This window comes from Muntiacus reevesi, chromosome 7, assembly GCF_963930625.1.
Source record: "Muntiacus reevesi chromosome 7, mMunRee1.1, whole genome shotgun sequence".
Lineage (NCBI taxonomy): Eukaryota > Metazoa > Chordata > Mammalia > Artiodactyla > Cervidae > Muntiacus > Muntiacus reevesi.
Window position 1 is genome coordinate 21868264 of NC_089255.1, and position 20263 is coordinate 21888526.

Genomic DNA, 20263 nt, shown 5'->3' on the forward strand with positions numbered 1-20263 from the left:
TGCCTTAATCAGGCCAGCTCTTGGAGTCTGCACTGAAGAGAGGGAAATATTTAACTCTGGAGTAAGATTCATTTACTTTACTCTGAGTCTGAAGATTAACAAAGACTATGTTGACGTGGTCCAGTTTATTTTTGAGCAGGTTTGATCTACTATAAATGGTAGACTGAGGAGTGACATCAGAAACAGAGGTAGACAAGAGAACTGGAGTTTTTAGAGTGTCGAAGCTTCCTTCTTCCATTGAAGGTCTATGATCTGGACAGTTCTCATTACAGTCCCCAGAACTCATGCATTCCAACCTTTGTTCTGGAGCTTCATACATCCATATGTCCTATAGAACCTGAGACTCAGTTCTAAGACTTTCAAGAAGTGATAAGTAGATAGGTAACATCTTCCCAACAGCAAATTTCAGTGATGTAGTACCTGGTCCTGGATTTAGGTAGAAACTTGTGAGACTTTATGAGTCAGACTTCTTTAAGAGTCGCATATCATGGAGTTCATTGTTGTTCAATCACTAAATCGTGTCTGGCTCTTTGTGACCCCATGGACTGTAGCACGCTGGGCTCCTGTATCCTACATTTTCTCCCAAAGTTTGCTCAAATTCATGTTCATTGAGTGGATGATGCTATCTAATCAACTCATCCTCTGCTGCCCCTTTCCCATTTGACTTCAATCTTTCCCAGCATCAGGGTCTCTTTCAACGGGTCAGCTCTTCATATCAGATTGCCAAAGTATAGGAACTTCAGCTTCAGCATCAGTCCTTCAAATAAATATTCAGGTTGATTTCCTTTAGGATTGACTGGTTTGATCACTTTGCGGTCCAAAAGACACTCAAGAGTCTTTTCCAGCACTGCAATTTGAAAGCATCAGTTCTTCGGTGCTCAGCTTTTTTTATGGTCCAAGTGTTAGGTTCATAGATGACTACTGGTAAAACCACAGCTTTGACTATATGGACCTTTGTCAGCAAAGTGATGTCCCAGCTTTTAAATACACTGTCTAGGTTTGTCATAGCTTTCTTTCCAAGGAGCAAGCATCTTTTAATTTCGTGGCTACATTAACTGTCTGCAGTGATTTTGGAGCCCAAGAAAATAAAGTCTGTTACTGTTTCCATTATTTCCCCATCTATTTGCCATGAAGTAAGGGACTGTATATCAATGATCTTAGTTTCTTTCTTTGTTTTTTTGAATGTTGACTTTCAAGCCAGCTTTTTCACTCTCCCCTTTCACCTTCGACAATAGACTCTTTAGTTCCTCTTCACTTTCTGCCATTAGAGTAGTATCATCTGCACATCTGAGGCTGTTAATATTTTTTCTGGCAATCTTGATTGCAGCTTTTGATGCATCCTGCCTGGCATTTTGCAAGATGGGCTTCCTTGGTAGCTCAGCTGGTAAAGAATCTGCCTGCAATACGGGAGACCTGGGTTCAATCCCTCTGTTGGGAAGATCCCCTGGAGGAGGACAAGGCAACCCACTCCAGTATTCTTGCCTGGAAAATCCTCATGGACAGAGGAGCCTGGAGGGCTACAGTCCACAGGATCACAAAGAGCTGGACATGACTGAGTGACTAAGCACACAGTGGGAAGATGCCCTGTAGCACAGGGGGTGCTCTGTGATGACCTCACTAAGTCTGGGCCTCCCTGGTAGCTCAGTCGGTAAAGAATCCACCTGCAATGCAGGAGACCTGGTTTTGATCTGGGTTGGGAAGATCCCCTGGAGAAGGGAATGGCAACCCACTCCAGTATTCTTGCCTGGGAAATTCCATGAACAGAGGAAGTCATGGACTACAGTCCATGGAGTGGCAAAGAGTCAGACATGACTAACACTTTGACTTTGACTCTACATATAAGTTACATAAGTAGGGTGACAATATACACCTTTGTTAATACTCCTTTCCCATTTTTGAACTAGTCAGTTGTTCCATGTCTGGTTCTAAATGTTGCTTCTTGACCTGAATAAAGGTTTCTTAGGAGACAAGGTAATTACTCTGGGGATAGATTTATGAGGAAAATGTTCACAAATGATGTGAAGTGATCCTAACCACTTCACATGGGTATGGGTAGGACTGAGAAGCAAAAAAATGGAATGGGAAGGCAACTGCTTTGCATCATTTTTCAGTTGAGATATAAATGTTCTGGGAAAGCTCATTGTTGGAGTGTGTGAGGGAGGATGGAATGTATGTTGGAGGGTGAGGGAGCCTGGAAGGAAGAATTAAATGGTGGAAAGTTTGTAGACTATCAACCCTGTGAGTAGGTGTTAAAGAAGAAATATGAATTTATAAAGTGGAGGCTCAAGATCAAGATTAGAGAAAGATATTGATGAATAAACACTTCATACGACAACGAGTGAATAATTGGCCATGGAACAATGGCCTAGAAGTCATGTTTATGGTTGCTGTATGTCCCATGGTTTTCACGCCTGAGCTCCTTGCTTCCAAGGGGTGCCTGGGATAACAGGAAAATGGAAGAGGAATCTCTCCATAGAGGTATATGGTGAAATTAATAAATATAACTTGTACAATGACCTTGTAATGAAGTGAGAAAGCATAGCAAAGCCCTTTTAGAGTTAGCTTTAGAAAGGAAATACTGGAAAATACAAGTAGGATAACATGTTTACAGGAAAAGAGAAAATTCCCTGCCTAACAAATGGTCAGATTTAACCCAGTTTGGAACATGCAATTTTCCATCAGAAGATTGGTAACAACATTTTAGTGAACCTTGATCTGCATGCCTTGTCTGAGGTAAAAATGGCAGCTGGTATTTTATCAGAGTTCAGTCATGGAGCCATGGGAGAATTGGTCTGATAGTTACAGTAGTCAGGCTGGTGAATTCACCAGGAAATTCCACTTCTGCCCCTATAGTTTCTGTACAGTTCTCTGTGGGTTTTGTTGCAATGTGGGAGTACTCCCGTCACAGTGCTACAGAGCTTTACAAAAACCTCCCTTTGGTTTTGACCTATCTGGCCCCTGAGAACCCACATCCCTGCATTTTTTTCTATTTTGAGCTACAGTAGCATCAAATAGGCTTGCCCTCAGGTCAGGACAGGCTCACTTGGGTGATCATTTCTCAATTTTTCTGCCCTGGTGGCTAGAACTGCCCTGGAGTTTGCAACTAGAATGGACTTTAGAAATCGTGATGTCTATTCATCTGTGTTTTCTGGCCAGAATACTTAGATGGTTTCTCACAGAGGAATTTATTGATCCTGAATGCCTCAACTGGATCCTACAAGCTGTAGGTAGGCAGAAAATGCTTGTGGTCAATGTAATTTCGGCTTTTGCCTGCTAAGTTTCTGTATCACCTCTGTCTGCCTACTTTACATATGGAGAGTGTTATACATTCTACAAAGAGCTTTCACATAAGCCTAGCATTTTATCCTTTCAATTGACTCCTTGGTTGTTAAATTCAGGGCCAGGAGCCCACATGCTGCTTTGTGTGACCTGGAAAAAAGACCTGCTGGGCAAATGCAGAGGCAGCTCCTAGGGCTTAAGTTGCCAAACAGAGGGCACTTTTGTGAGCTTTTTGAAAGATTTCTCTTTCTCTAGCTGATGCAGCACCACACAGGGCCTTGGCTCTACCAGCGGAGCTTATTCCCATTTGCCTTTGGCTGAAAGCCCTTGTGCCATACAACCTATGAACCTAAATGCAGTGGCTCTGGCCAAATTCAATCCACTGTTTTTATTTATATTCTTGTTGTACTTCTGATTTTTAATATCATCATGCCCTTTTTGAAAACTTTCATCCAGTGGTCTCAATAAACTGGCTTTATTTTGCTTTTGATCTCCATGTCCATCACTGTGAAAATAAAGTGATATATTAGGGTCATCAAAAGTGACCTCATGGAATGTTAACTGTTTAAAGTAGAGTGTGAATTCTGTTGCTGTTGTTATCAAGAGGGAGCACAATTGAAAAAAGTTTAACCTTCACCTTTCTTTGGAGGATCTTATCCATGGCCTAATTTAAGTGTCACAATTTTCTCTATAGTCTTGTGACAAGTCCTTCCCCACCTCCATACAACTGCACACCTCCCCCATGAACCCAGCCAATTTCATCTCCATACACAGGGTATAACACTCCTGCAGATTAAAATACTAAAAAAAGTGGGCTTCCCTGGTGACTCAGTGGTAAAGAATCCACCTGCCGGTACCATAGACATGGGTTCTATCCCTGATCCAGGAAGATCCTACATGCTGCAGAGCAACTAAGCCTGTGTACCACAATTATTGAGCCTGTGCTCTAGAACCTGGGAGTTGCAACTACTGAGCCCATGTACCACAGCTACTGAAGCCCATGTGCCCTAGGGCCCATGCTTCACAACAAGAGAAGCTACTATAATAAAAAACCCTTCCACTGCAGCTAGAGAGTAGTCCCCACTCACCACACTAGAGAAAGCCCGTGCACAGCAACAAAGACCTAGCACGGTCAAAAATAAATAAATAAAATTATTTTTTAAGAAAACTCAAAAAAGAAACAGGAAAAAAGGAGAAGAAGAAATATTATCTTCTCGGTAACAGATAATATAACAGAGGCTGGCTTGAGCAGAGAGCAGGAGAATGTGCATCACATGGTGGGAGGCCAGTTGGGAATAAAGCATTGAACTTGGGCTGTTGAGTGTAGCTGGTTTAGGCCCTAGTCTTTGAGATGACAAGAGGTATGTTGGCATGTTGAACAGTAAATTAAGGTTCTGATGACCCCCTATGAGGCTCATTGACTCACTCCTAGCGATAGTGCACAGAGTTTCCCAGGCAGCCATAGGAGACTGGGTTGAATGGAACTAGCTATAGGAAACAAAAATCTGGGAATGAAAAGGCAATTAAATTTTGAGGAGACTGAAACTTAAACTCAGCAACCTTGTGAATCTTGCAATCCTTTGGCTGTGAAGAAAGGTTTGGGGTGCTGCATCTTGAGGAGAATACAGCTGTTGTTTTTCCCAGCTCTTCACTCCTTCTTATACCAGGAGTATCTTCCAGGGTCTTTGACACAGGACATTGCAGGGTCCCCATTCCAGGTGGGTGTACATCTCACACCACTGACTTTAAAACAAGGCCAGGCATGGATCTGTAGGTGTGGGTGGAGGTGACAGTGCCAGTTCCAGACTGAAGGTCCACATGGCATGACTTCATTGATATCTGCCAACACTTTTTGGCCTTTGTCCACTGAGGTGAGAAGGGTGTGCTAAGGGGTCACTGCTGCTTCATCCTGGGTTCCAGAACAAAGACACAGCCCTGAATGCAGCTCACAATCTGAGGGCATCATCCAGCTGGCCTGTGGACCAATGAGCAGAATTAATATATGTTTGTTGTTATAAAGCAGCTGCAATTTTGGAAATGTTTGTAATAGACAATAATCATGGCAGAAGTAGTTGATTATTACAAATGTTAAGCCTTGGGGAGATCCCAGTTATGCAACATGTGCTTAAATATGTGCTAACTTCTTCATTATCCTCAAGATAAGTAAGATAGTTTGGACACAGATTTTTGCTTACCTTTCTAAGTTATATCTTGTACTTTTCCATTTATTCCCCAAAACATGACTGTGTTGAACTACTTGCTACCTGAAAGCTCCATAGTCTTTCATACCTCTTTGCTTTCCTCTTGTGGCTTCCCCATTTGGTCCCTAACCTCCCCATCCCCCACCCCCGCCCCATCCTCCACTGAGATTCTATTGATGTATTGGTCTGAGTTTAGCTGAGGATTTCCCTGGGAAGTCCTAAGTGACTGCTCAAAAGTGGACTGTGAAGACTCATTAAGAAACAAAGAGAGAAGAACCAAATTAACAAAATAAGAAATGAAAAGGGTGAGATCACAACAGACAACACTGAAATCCAAAGGATCATAAGAGACTACTATCAGCAGCTCTATGCCAATAAAATGGACAACTTGGATGAAATGGACAAATTCTTAGAAAAGTATAACTTTCCAAAACTGAACCAGGAAGAAATAGAAGATCTTAACAGAACCATCACAAGCAAGGAAATCGAAACTGTAATCAAAAATCTTCCAGCAAACAAAAGCCCAGGACCAGATGGCTTCATAGCTGAATTCTACCAAAAATTTAGAGAAGAGCTAACACCTATCTTACTCAAACTCTTCCAGAAAATTGCAGATGAAGGTAAACTTCCAAACTCATTCTATGAGGCCACCATCACCCTAATTCCAAAACGAGACAAAGATGCCACAAAAAAAGAAAACTACAGGCCAATATCACTGATGAACATAGATGCAAAAATCCTTAACAAAATTCTAGCAAACAGAATCCAACAACATATTAAAAAAATCATACACCATGACCAAGTGGGCTTTATCCCAGGAATGCAAGGATTCTTTAATATCCGCAAATCGATCAACGTAATACACCACATTAACAAATTGAAAGATAAAAACCATATGATTATCTCAATAGATGCAGAGAAAGCCTTTGACAAAATTCAACACTCATTTATGATTAAAACTCTCCAGAAAGCAGGAATAGAAGGAACATACCTCAACATAATAAAAGCTATATATGGCAAACCCACAGCAAGCATCACCCTCAATGGTGAAACATTGAAAGCATTTCCTCTGAAATCAGGAACAAGACAAGGATGCTCACTCTCACCACTACTATTCAACATAGTGTTGGAAGTTTTGGCCACAGCAATCAGAGCAGAAAAAGACGTAAAAGGAATCCAGATAGGAAAAGAAGAAGTGAAACTCTCGCTGTTTGCAGATGACATGATCCTCTACATAGAAAACCCTAAAGACTCTTCCAGAAAATTACTAGAGCTAATCAATGAATATAGTAAAGTTGCAGGATATAAAATTAACACACAGAAATCCTTTGCATTCCTATATACTAACAATGAAAAAACAGAAAGAGAAATTAAGGAAACAATACCATTCACCATTGCAACAAAAAGAATAAAATACTTAGGAGTATATCTACCTAAAGAAACAAAAGACCTATACACAGAAAACTATAAAACATTGATGAAAGAAATCAAAGAGGACACAAACAGATGGAGAAACATACCGTGTTCATGGATTGGAAGAATCAATATTGTCAAAATGGCTATTCTACCCAAAGCAATCTATAGATTCAATGCAATCCCTATCAAGCTACCAATGGTATTTTTCACAGAACTAGAACAAATAATTTCACAATTTGTATGGAAATACAAAAAACCTCGAATAGCCAAAGTAATCTTGAGAAAGAAGAATGGAACTGGAGGAATCAACCTGCCTGACTTCAGACTCTACTACAAAGCCACAGTCATCAAGAGAGTATGGTACTGGCACAAAGACAGAAATATAGATCAATGGAACAGAATAGAAAGCCCAGAGATAAATCCACGAACCTATGGACACCTTATCTTTGACAAAGGAGGCAAGGATATACAATGGAAAAAAGACAATCTCTTTAACAAGTGGTGCTGGGAAAACTGGTCAACCACTTGTAAAAGAATGAAACTAGAACACTTTCTAACACCATACACAAAAATAAACTCAAAATGGATTAAAGATCTAAATGTAAGACCAGAAACTATAAAACTCCTAGAGGAGAACATAGGCAAAACACTCTCCGACATAAATCACAGCAAGATCTTCTATGACCCACCTCCCAGAATATTGGAAATAAAAGCAAAAATAAACAAATGGGACCTAATGAAAATTAAAAGCTTTTGCACAACAAAGGAAACTATAAGTAAGGTGAAAAGACAGCCCTCAGATTGGGAGAAAATAATAGCAAATGAGGAAACAGACAAAGGATTAATCTCAAAAATATACAAGCAACTCCTGAAGCTCAATTACAGAAAAATAAATGACCCAATCAAAAAATGGGCCAAAGAACTAAACAGACACTTCTTCAAAGAAGACATACAGATGGCTAACAAATACATGAAAAGATGCTCCACATCACTCATTATCAGAGAAATGCAAATCAAAACCACAATGAGGTACCATTACACGCCAGTCAGGATGGCTGCTATCCAAAAGTCTATAAGCAATAAATGCTGGAGAGGGTGTGGAGAAAAGGGAACCCTCTTACACTGTTGGTGGGAATGCAAACTAGTACAGCCACTATGGAAAACAGTGTGGAGATTTCTTAAAAAACTGGAAATAGAACTACCATATGACCCAGCAATACCGCTTCTGGGCATACACACTGAGGAATCCAGATCCGAAACAGACACGTGCACCCCAATGTTCATCGCAGCACTGTTTATAATAGCCAGGACATGGAAGCAACCTAGATGCCCATCAGCAGGTGAATGGATAAGGAAGCTGTGGTACATATACACCATGGAATATTACTCAGCCGTTAAAAAGAATTCATTTGAATCAGTTCTAATGAGATGGATGAAACTGGAGCCCATTATACAGAGTGAGGTGAGCCAGAAAGATAAAGAACATTACAGTATACTAACACATATATACAGAATTTAGAAAGATGGTAACGATGGCCCTATATGCAGGGCAGAAGAAGAGACGTAGAAGTACAGAACAGACTTTTGAACTCTGTGGGAGAAGGTGAGGGTGGGATGTTTCGAAAGAACAGCATGTATATTATCTGTGGTGAAACAGACCACCAGCCCAGGTGGGAGGCATGAGTCAAGTGCTCGGGCCTGTTGGGCTGGGAAGATCCAGAGGAATCGGGTGGAGAGGGAGGTGGGATGGGAGACCGGGATGGGGAATTCGTGTAACTCTATGGCTGATTCATATCAATGTATGACAAAACCCACTGTAAAATAAAAAAAAAAAAAATTAAAAAATAAAAAATAAAAATGAAAAAAAAAAAAAAAGTGGACTGTGTTAGAGACATCCCTTTCCCTGAATCTTCTTGCATCCAGTGCTTATCTATCTTTGTTGTCAAACCCCTTTTCTCTCATCTTCATTGGATAAGGACCTGTGAGAAAACAGATTTTTTTTCATTTCTGTCTCCTCTGCCAGCACAATGCCTCTTTGAATGAACGCTCAGACAGTGCTTTCTGAATCCATCTGAAGGATGAGGTATCTCATATTGAGAGAGGATAAGCTTGAGGTGACAGAGCCATGGCTAAAACCCACATCCTTCTGATTCTTATTCCCTTCTGCCTCTGGCCCTAAGCTAACCTATGGAAAACTATAGTTTTATATATACAACTATATTATTTATATAGCAGAGCACAACACCATTAGTTGTACACAATTCATTTTTTATCATTAGTCTGAGATAAGCATCATTGGGAAGATAAATGTTCTTTGCTCTATACCATGAAATATTTTTCAAAGCTAAATAGAAATGAGTTCCACATTGTCTACATATTTGGAGTAATCAAATCATATTATTTTCACTAATGTGAGTAATCTAAGATGAACTGTGCCTCTAGGAAGAATCCTAGTCAGAGCTGAAAGAGACTTCAAGGATAATCTATTCAATTCCCTATGTGTTCAGATAAAAGAATCTAGAAAGATCCAGAGAGGTTTCACAACTGGTCAAGGCACACAGATTCAAATAAACATAAAAGAAATCAAATGTCCCAGTTCCTAGTCCAGTGATAATTTTTGGTATACTTGCAAATATCTGGTCTTTGGTCCTTTATTCTGACATTTGTTATTTGAAAGTGTCTAGGTGATCTCTCAATCCTCCTTCCCTCTTGGGCAGCCTGGCATTTTCTTTCTCTGTGTAGCATTCCACTGCTGTAGGAGATGTTCTTCTGTGGTTAAGAGGAGTGGCAGGCACAGTGTAGGTTTATCCTGAAGTTCACCTTTTCCTGGAAGGAGCCTAGGGCATGTTCTTGGGGCCAGAAATGGTCACTCTTGGCAGAAACAGATACAGACATGTGAGGACTGGGTTTGCCATTTCATTGTCAAGTCATGGCTGTGACCTGGCTTCCTTTTGGAGATTCAGAGCACTTGGAGAAAATTTATGGGATACCAGGAAGAGAAAGGAAATCGACATTAGACAGGGGCATTCCCATCTTGGAAGATTTGGGATTGTGGATGTTGAACTTTCTTTGTTGATCTCTATATCTTGCACCAGTGTGAACATATAGTCTCTGAAGATTATAGACAAATTGCAAAGAAAAATATCAGGCTATAGAAAAGGCTTCAAACCATGTACATGGAGGAAGAGGCTCAAAACTTTGGGGAAAGTAGACCAAAGGAAGGAAGTTAAGGGGAATGTTTGATCACTGTCTTTAGAGACCATCAGGGAAGAGCTGGCTTAGTAGGAAACAGGCAGATTCTTATGTGTATTCATGCATTCTACCTACTGCAATACATTGGTTTGGGTGAATATAAGAGAAAAACTGGACCTTACACAGGTATGTAGTTTGAAAAGATAGATTCGTTGTTCTGTGGAATTTTAAGCCATTTTAATAAATTTTCATATTATTTTCCATTAAAATCCATTGGCCTAGTTTGTATTTTGAATAGAACTTTCACCAATGCATGGTTTGCAGCATTATCCATTGGTAGTCTTTAGGGAAATATTTGGTTCACTGAGTTAGTGAACAACATGACTTCCACATGTTGATGTATTTCATTTACAAGGTCAAAAATACAAAAATAGATAATATGACTACCAATATCTTTAACTGAGAACAGTATTTAAATACTGGGGAACCATCCAGCCCATGGTGGCAGAAACAAGTATTCCTAACCTCTAATTTTTACCTCAAAGCTCAGATTTTTATCATTAGCAATAATGATCTATTTTTTTCTTGATGTGATAGACTCAGTTAATTTATTTTTAAGAAAATGCCTAACAACTAACTATCCAAATAATCCTTTGCAAGAAAAATAGTGTTTGATGGGAAAAATGGCTAGTTTAGCTTGCAACTCAAAAGATTGCTCATGTTTTTCCCTAGAGATAAAATAATAATTTAGAATGCAGCAGCAGTTCTTTATGTGTACTTCTGCATTTGTCACACAGAACACTAAAAAGACTCAAGAGTTGAGATTTAATAAAATTAGTGTTTAAACTTTTTAAATGTTATAGACTGCATTGTGTCCTCCTCAAATCCTTATATTAAAGTTCTTATCTCGGAAGACCCAGAGGAATCGGGTGGAGAGGGAGGTGGGAGGGGGGATCGGGATGGGGAATACGGGCAACCCTATGGCTGATTCATATCAATGTATGACAAAACTCACTGGAAAAAAAAATAAAGTTGTTATCTCATGGATCAGGATGCTACTGTATTTGAAGATATGGCTGTTAAATATATAATTAAATTGAAATTGAATTGGATTAGAATGGATCCTAATCCAGTGAATAGTTTCCTTTAAGAAGGGGAAATTTGGGCACACATGGAGAAGAGACACAAGGGATTTGCATGTATAGAGGAAAATCCATGAGGACACAGCAATAAGGTGGCCATCTCCAAGCCAAGGAGGAAGGGCACAGGAAATTGATTCTATGTGTATCTTGATCTTGAAGTTCTAGCTTCAAGACTGTGAGAAGATAAGTTTGCATTGTTTAAGCCACTAAGTCTGTGGAGTTTTGCTATAGCAGCCTAGCCAACTAATACATTTAATATCTTTTGAAAGTGAAATTATTAGGCTGATGCAAAAGCAATTGCATTTTTGCATTGTTGAACTTTGTCATTTGATATTAGAATACGTTCTTAAATAAAATAAATGTGGTTATGTGATGTATCATTTTAATGGGCATTTCTTGCTTTGTTTTCTTTTTGCTAATGACATTACTTGCTATTTATTTTATATTTATTTTAGACTATAGAAATGATGTTAGACAAAAAGCAAATTCAAGCAATTTTTTTAAAAAATTCAAGTTCAAAATGGGTCATAAAGCAGCAGAGACAACTTGCAATGTCAACAACACATTTGGTCCAGGAACTGCTATTGAACAGACAGTGCAGTGGTGGTTCAAGAAGTTTTGTAAAGGAGAACAGAGTCTTGAAGATGAGGAGCATAGTGGCTGGCCATCAGAAGTTGACAATGACCAATTGAGAGCCATCATCAATGCTGATACTCTTTACAACTACAAGAGAATTTGCCAAAGAACTCAAAAGTCAGCCATTCTATGGTCATTCAGCATTTTGAGCAAAGCAGAAAGGTGAAAAATCTCTATAAGTGGGTGTCTCATGATCTGACCACAAATCAAAAAAATTGTTGTTTTGAAGTGTCATCTTCTCTTATTCTACACAAAAGTAATGAACCATTTCTCAATCGGATTGTGACGTGTGATGAAAAGTGGATTTTATACGACAATTGGTGATGATCAGCTCAGTGGTTGGGCTGAGAAGAAGTTTCAAAGCACTTACCAAAGCCAAACTTGCACCAATCAGACTCCCAACAACTTTCTAAATCCTGGTGAAACTATTACATCTGAAAAGTATGCTCAGCAAGTTGATTATTATTATTATTATTATTATTTTTGCAATTTTTTGATTGCACCAAAAACTGCAATGCCTGCAGCTGGCATTGGTCAACAGGAAGGGCCCAATTATTCTCCTCCCTTCTTGACCACACATCACACAATCAGTGCTTCAAAAGTTGAACAAACTGGGTTACAAAGTTTTGCCTCATCTGTCATATTCACCTGATCTCTTGCCAACTGACTACCACTTCCTCAAGCATCTTGACAACTTTTTGCAGGGAAAATGCTTCCACAATCAGCAAGAGGCAGAAAATGCTTTCTAATAGGTCGCTGAATCCTGAAGCATGGATTTTTACACTACAGGAATAAACAAACTTATTTTTTGTTGTCAAAAATGTGTTGATAATGTATGACAAAACCCACTGAAAAATTAAAAAAAAAAGTGTTGATTGTGATGGTTCCTATTTTGGTTAATAAAGATGTGTTTGAGCCTAGTTATAATAATTTAAAATTCATGGTCCGAAACCACAATTACTTATGTACCAACCTTAACATTTTTCCCCTTGGAAATACAGAAGTGAAGAATACTATGATCACTAATACAGATTTGAGGCCTCTGCCTTGATTCATGCTAAGAGACCAGTAGTTTTTACCCATTATTGCTCTTGCAACTGGGGAAAATGTCAACACAAGCATAAAGGCACATCTTGTTTATATATTATTACGAAAATAGTTCTGGCCTCATGGAATCCTTGAAAATGTCTTTGGGCCCTTAGAGAACCATGGACGATACTTAGAGAAACACTCTCCTAATCCATGTGGTTTGTGCTGCCAAAGTTGCAATGGCAACTATCAATCCAGGTTTTCTCTGCAGTTTCACTACTTTCTACTTGTTTGCTTGTGATTAGCAGATAAATTGTATCATATGCTTTGATGGATGGATAAATAAGTGGTCAGAAGCCTTTGTGAGCACATAACTTTCCAATTATGTAAAAATGTGGAAATTGACTCAATTACTTTGGTGGACTCTCTAGAGTCAAGGACCGCGGATCTATATGTCACTTGCCTGTGGTTTGTTCTCCTTGTTGGTACTCGGTGTCTCAGATGTTGGATCCATGATGATTGTGCCTTGGGGACAGTGGGAGGGCTCAGGGAAGGTCCAGAGTCTGACTACTCTATGTTCAGTACCCATAATATATTTCTGCAGCAAAACTTCAACCTTATTAAAAATAAAGTTTCCTTATTTAAACAACAGGTGTGGATGGTGACTTGAGTTTTTAGCAAAACCATAAAGAGAAGGCATAGACAAACTTGGCTTTCATGGTTAATGGGTCAAGCAATATACTTAGCAGGTGGACTGGAAATAAAAGAGGCCAGGCTTTTGAACTGAGACCCATATGAAGCCACAAGAAAGGATAAACTTGCTCAAGTTCCCCTCAGTCCTCGGCCCCCCCACAACACTTTGGCTGTTGTCAAAACCTTCTTCTAACTTTTCTGTGATACACACCCTATTGCAGAAGTGAGCTTGACAACCCACTGTTTGGAGTCACTGGTATATCTGCAAAATTTTTGGCACTGCCTCACCCCCACACAAGTGGAAGACTGGATTTTGAGCTATTATCATTATTTCAGATCTTGAAAGGCAGTGATTTTAAGATACATGACTTAAGCCTTTTTCTTGAATAAGAATAATCCAAAATGTACAACATTATCAGTAGTGTTTTCTTATTTATATTACCTAAATATCCAGTAACATATTCATTTTTGTTGCAGAAATATGTTGTACGAACATTTACTTTTAATTTGCTTAAATACTTGGAGATTCAAAGAGTACTTTGAGCAAACCAATATCTCACTTTTTCACTGCTTAAACTTGCTGCAGACTTCCTGGCCACTTAGAAATGAAAACTTGAAAAACATTTTATTATAAAACTTTTGTTATATTTGAAAAAAGTTGGATAAATTTTGTATCTTTAGACTCATCACCTAGTTCTAGTAATCAGTGTTCACCATATTTGGTATTATTTTGATCAATTACTTCTAAATAAATTACAAGCATCACGACAATTTATTTTTAAGCACTTTAGCATGCATTTTTAAAAACTAAAATATTTCTTACATAACCATAATACCACTTTCCACTTAAAGTTAACAATTCCCGAAAATCACTTAATAGCCAGTCTAGGCTAAAACTTCCCAGTTCTTCCCAAGTATATTTTACAGACGGTTTAAAAAAAGAAGAATCCAGGGAATTCCCTGGCAGTCTGTCCAGTGATTAGGATTCGGTACTGAATGCCGGGGCCTGAGTTTGACCCCTGATTGGGGAACTAAGATCCCAAAAGTTTTTGTTTGTTGAACAACAGCAACAAAAGAGTCCAATCAAAGACTATGCAATTAATTAGGTTGATAAATATTTGAAGTTTCTTCAGTCTGTAATAATTCTCCTTCCACTGCTTTCCCTCCACTGTCCATGTGTTTTCTTTTATCACATTGATTATTGAGTGCCTCAACATCTGGATTGGTCTAGTTTTTTTTTTTTTTTTTTTAATCTAACTTGTTCTTCTGGCTTCTTTGTCTCCTGATAGAACTAAAGGCTGGATTAGGTTTTGTTGATTTGTTTAGTTTTGGCAGGAATACTGTGTAGGGGAGGTCATGTCCTGTGCATTGCATCATGTCAGGATAGACATAATGATTTGATGAAGCTAAGATCCATCACTAGGAAAAGATGGTGACAGAAAAAGAAATCTATCTTTTGTAAAGTTTCATATTCCATTGCAACCAGCAGGTAATTTGACCTATTTTTTTTGGGGGGGGGCTTGAAATATTTTTTTTTCTCTCTCTGTGTGTGTGTGTGTGTGTGTTTTAATATGAAGCCCAAAGCTAGTCACATTTCTTCTTCTTGTAATTGTGAATGTATCCAGCCTGCTATCCCAGAAAGGGATGTTTTATCACTAGCTGCTTCCCTGGTGGTCCAGTGGCTATGACTCTGCACTCCCGAAGCAAGGTACCCAAGTTTGATTCCTAGTCAGGGAACTAGATCCCACATGCCAAAACTAAGAGTTCACATACCACAACTAGAGATCGTGTATGTTGCAGTTAAGACCTAGCACATCCAAGTAAATAAATACTAAAAAAAGACTTATTTGGATATGCTAGGTCTTAAAAAATAAAAAAAGACTTATCACTAGGTGCTGAAACATTAATATCTGAAAGAATCTGTTCTTTTAGAAGTCAATACCCCAAGGAAGATATATGGCATTTATGCTCTAAAAATTAGAATTTCCTTAAAAGTATTATGTCTGTGAATTGTTTATATTTCCTGAAAATGGACTCTTCTGATTTTATTTTGATTGAGCCAATGTATTCTATCCTTTAAGCTGTAAGTTCAGTTATTTTGAACCTGGGAGGAAGCTTAGGTAAAGTTTTCTTCCTGTGTGCATTGATTTTTTTCTTACAGACTCACAAAGAGCAATTGGAGCTGTTGTGCTAACTGGTGATTATAATCCCGGGATGAGAGGGTTAATCCCTGTGCCCTAGGCTCAAACATAAGCAGGATCAGAAGAGTGAAGGACAAGCCAGGATTGGTTAGCTCTTAGGGGATTCACATTGATTGATCTTCTGATTGAACAGAATTTTTCTGAGTTACCAGGAAATATCTTTCAAAAACATAGAGTATTTAAGTGGGTGGGCACACGTGGTACCTCTGCTCTGGAAGAAGGAGAGAGCTTAGTGGCATTATGTCAGAGAGAAGTTCCTTGACTCTGAAATAACATTCCCAGTCAGGGTGGGTCTTGTGGAATCTTCAAGGACCAGCTCAAGACTCATCTCCAAGAGCACTTCCCAGCTAGCTCTACCAACAAGAATTTCCCTGCTACCACTGTGACTTCATGATAACTCAAGTTTTACTATGAAAGATCTGTACTCTTCATCACATCACTGGGCCATTTGTCCCGTGCTGCCTTATAATGACTTTCTTGCCATCTCTACTCCGTCATTTGACAGTTTTCTCATCCAGAATAAGACATGAGTACAGTCAGGATTTGGGAATTTAGTCAGGTTTTCACCTTTGGATTTGCTTCTAGTTACAGCTTTTAGAATATATTATTTAAAGAAATTGGTAATCTGTATACATGTCCATTACAGTTTGATTATATTCAATCCACAACAACCACCTTCCAAGAACTTCTTTTACTTTGTGCTGGTCATTGAGCTCTTTGAAAGGAGAAATTGTGTAGATTAGACAGACATGGCCTCAACTTGCCTCATCATATTCAGGTGTGTGACATAGGCTCATGATGATTGCTAGTTCCGCTCATGATGATTGCTTGTTACTTCTTTCATGATATTCTCTTTTACATGGCCATGAGTAGATATTGAATAAATAGTGTCAAAATGTGGGGAGATAATTTATTTTGATGACTTTGGTGATCCTTGTTCACATTCTGAACTATTGCAGTAGACATATGGGATAAATCTCTAAAGAAAGGAGTCAGGAGCAAGTAGGTAGTAAACTTGTATATTATTTTCCCCTGATGCTCAGAGGTTGACTCCTGATGCTGAGACATGAGAAGTGGAGCATAGCTGGGATTTTTGAACCAGGGTTTAATACACTTCAACCTCCGTGGTATATAGTCACAGTGAAGCACAGTTTTACAATAACCCTTCTCTTCCTTTTATCCTTTTCTTGGCATTTTGCCATCACCACCTTCTGCCATCTAGAATACCTCAGAAATCTCCTTTCTTCAATGCTGTTATTGTGGTTAGATGCAATAAAACTCAGATGCACAAAGTTACCTCTACTTCTAAGTTGCCTCAGTTGTGTCCAACTCTGTGTGACCCCATAGATGGCAGCCCACCAGGCTCCCCTGTCCCTGGGATTCTCCAGGCAAGAACAAAATTACTACCAGCACATAAATCAGTAAGTACAATGGTAAGACCATAAAAAAGTGAACAAAGGACAAAAGTCACAAAAGTGAAGAAAGTCACTCACTGGTTAACAAACTTAGAAAAATATCTTAACCTTCTAGGAATAAAGCATGTAAATGAACCACTAGTGAAGTGAAGTGAAGTCGCTCAGTTGTGTCTGACTCTTTGCGACCCCATGGACTGTAGCCTACCATGCTCCTCCATCCATGGGATTTTCCAGGCAAGAGTACTGGAGTGGGGTGCCATTTCCTTCTCCAGAGGATCTTCCCAACCCAGGGATCGAACCTGGGTCTCTTGCATTGTAGGCAGATGCTTTACCATCTGAGCCACCAGGGAAGTAAAGTTGTACAAAAAAGGAACAAATGAAATGTACAAAAGAAACATTACCTCACCATTAAAAAAAAAATCCAGATACTTCAGCCATGCTTGTTAGAAAAGTTGATGTTCCCAATGCTGGTAAGATGTTGATAACAATATAAATTGTTATATATTTATTGGAAGCCAAGTAGGTAATATCAAGAGTGTGAAAATATTTATACTAGTTTGAGCATATATTGCCACGTTAGAGAATTTACACTGAGCAAATACTACTGATATATATGCTTGAATTTAACGTGAAGTTTCTTATCCTCAGAAAAGATAGAGTCCCCTTACAGTTGATTCCTTAAAAAAATTATAAAAAGCAATATTACAATTCTCTTACACATTTCTTTGATATTGCACAGTTAAATGCAGTTTAGTGAAGACACTTTCACCCCAATAATCAATTTTTTCCACCTCTAATGATCCTAGTCAATGCTGGTTCATGGATTCTTCTGAAAGTTAGCTGATAAGATTAGTAAAAATGACAGTTATTAACTCATTAAGTTTAACAACCACTTAGTAAGTATTCTTGGGTGTATGCTTAGAATTTACCAAGGGTTCACTATTGTTTAAAGAAATCTTTTAAAGTAAATGTTTTGTTGTAGAAACTATGAATATTCACTTATCAAATAAATGGTAAACAACAGTCCTAATGTTTTGTGAACAGATATTGTGGCTCAAAAATGTTTTACTCATAGCTTCATATATGGATTGTGAATGTGCTTTAATTAGAACAACTTAGACACAAGTGAGTGTGAGATCTTTTTAAAAAATATTTGAAATGAATTTATGATTGCCTGGGGGAAGAATGAAGGGAAGGAATAGTTAGGAAGTTTGGGATGGACATGTCCACACTGCTATATTTAAAATGGATAACCAACAGTGCCCGACTGTATAGCACATGGAACTCTGCTCAATGCTATGTGGCAGCCTGGATGGGAGAGGAATGTAAGGGAGAATGGATACATGCATATATAGGGCTGAGTCTCTTCACTGTTCACCTGAAACTATCACAACGTTGTTAATCTACTATGCCCCAATACAAAATGAAAACTTAAAAAAAGGTTAAAGATTAAAAAAACAACTCCACTGATGGCAATATATTGATTTGAGGTGCTAGTGAAGAATTTGAATAAAATTTTATGAACTAAGAATGGAAAAACCAGAATTTCAAAATTAATATAATATTTTATATAATATGGGGTGTAATATCATTAAACCAATATGTTAAAAAATTTAAAGTAGAATTTGACTAATCAACCCTGAATTACAGGAATTTATGGAGTTGAGTTAATTCAAAACTTTACTTTGAATCTTCTAACTGAGAAAAAGTAGGGACTTACTTCAGTATATATATATGGTTTTCCCTATATACATACATGATAATTTTAAATAATGTATAGTTTTATGTATATGTTCATCACAGCAATTTTTGTAATAGAAAATGTAGAAACTGCCTAAATTCTCAGTCATTAGCAGACTGATTAAACCTTAGTGTGTTCCTAATACAAATAGGAAAAGGAGTACGTCAAGGCTGTATATTGTCACCTTGCTTATTTAACTTATACGAAGAGTACATCATGAGAAATGCCAGGCTGGAGGAAGCACAATCTGGAATCACGATTGCTGGGAGAAATATCAATAACCTCAGATATGCAGATGACACCACCGTTATGGCAGAAAATGAAGAGGAACTAAAAAGCCTCTTGATGAAAGTGAAAGAGGAGAGTGAAAAAGTTGGCTTAAAGCTCAACATTCAGAAAACTAAGATCATGGCATCTGGTCCCATCACTTCATGGGAAATAGATGGGGAAACAGTGGAAACAGTGGCAGACTTTATTTTGGGGGACTCCAAAATCACTGCAGATGGTGATTGCAGCCAAGCTATGGTTTTTCCATTGGTCATGTATGGATGTGAGAACTGGACTGTGAAGAAAGCTGAGCACTGAAGAACTGATGCTTTTGAACTGTGGTGTTGGAGAAGACTCTTGAGAGTCCCTTGGACTGCAAGGAGATCCAACCAGTCCATCCTAAAGGAGATCAGTCCTGAATGTTCATTGGAAGGACTGATGCTGAAGTTGAAACTCCAGTACTTTGGCCACCTCATGCGAACAGTTGACTCATTGGACCCCTCATTGGACTCAAAAGACCCTGATGCTGGGAGGGATTGGGGGCAGGAGGAGAAGGGGATGACAGAGGATGAGATGGCTGGATGGCATCACTGACTTGATGGACATGAGTTTGGGTGAACTCCGGGAGTTGGTGATTGACAGTAAGGCCTGGCGTGCTGTGGTTCATGGGGTTGCAAAGAGTCGGACACAACTGAGTGACTGAACTGAACTGAACTGAATACAATATTAATGTAGTTCATTAAATACAGATTATGAAAAGTGTCTAACAACATGGAAAACTGATTGCACAATGTTAAAAAAAGATACAGATGTGTATGTGGAGTATTATTACATATACAGACTATTAATAATCTATACATTGAAAAAGAAAACTGGAGTGAAATATATCAAAAGAGTAACCATAATTGCTTTCTGGTGGAAGTTTAGATTTTCTCTTGATATAGAGCACAGTAGTGAATTCTAGGGGTTTAAATACTCAGGTCTTTGAGTTCTAGCTCCTAACCATGCAGACAGTCTGCATGGTGTAATCACCCACCTGAACTCACTCCTC

The 20263-nt window shown here is 38.6% G+C and overlaps 1 protein-coding gene, 1 non-coding gene and 1 gene segment (V, D, J or C); all 3 read right to left on the reverse strand.

Moving 5' to 3' along the window:
• The window catches only part of LOC136172319 (M1-specific T cell receptor alpha chain-like), a 606661-nt gene that overhangs the window by 138065 nt on the left and 448333 nt on the right, over nt 1-20263 (reverse strand). The window lies entirely within an intron of this gene.
• Nucleotides 1-20263, reverse strand: part of LOC136172318 (T cell receptor delta constant-like) — a 424221-nt gene that overhangs the window by 51667 nt on the left and 352291 nt on the right.
• TRNAC-ACA (transfer RNA cysteine (anticodon ACA)) lies at nt 17483-17554 on the reverse strand. Its single transcript has one exon. It is a non-coding gene; the product is annotated as a tRNA-Cys (tRNA).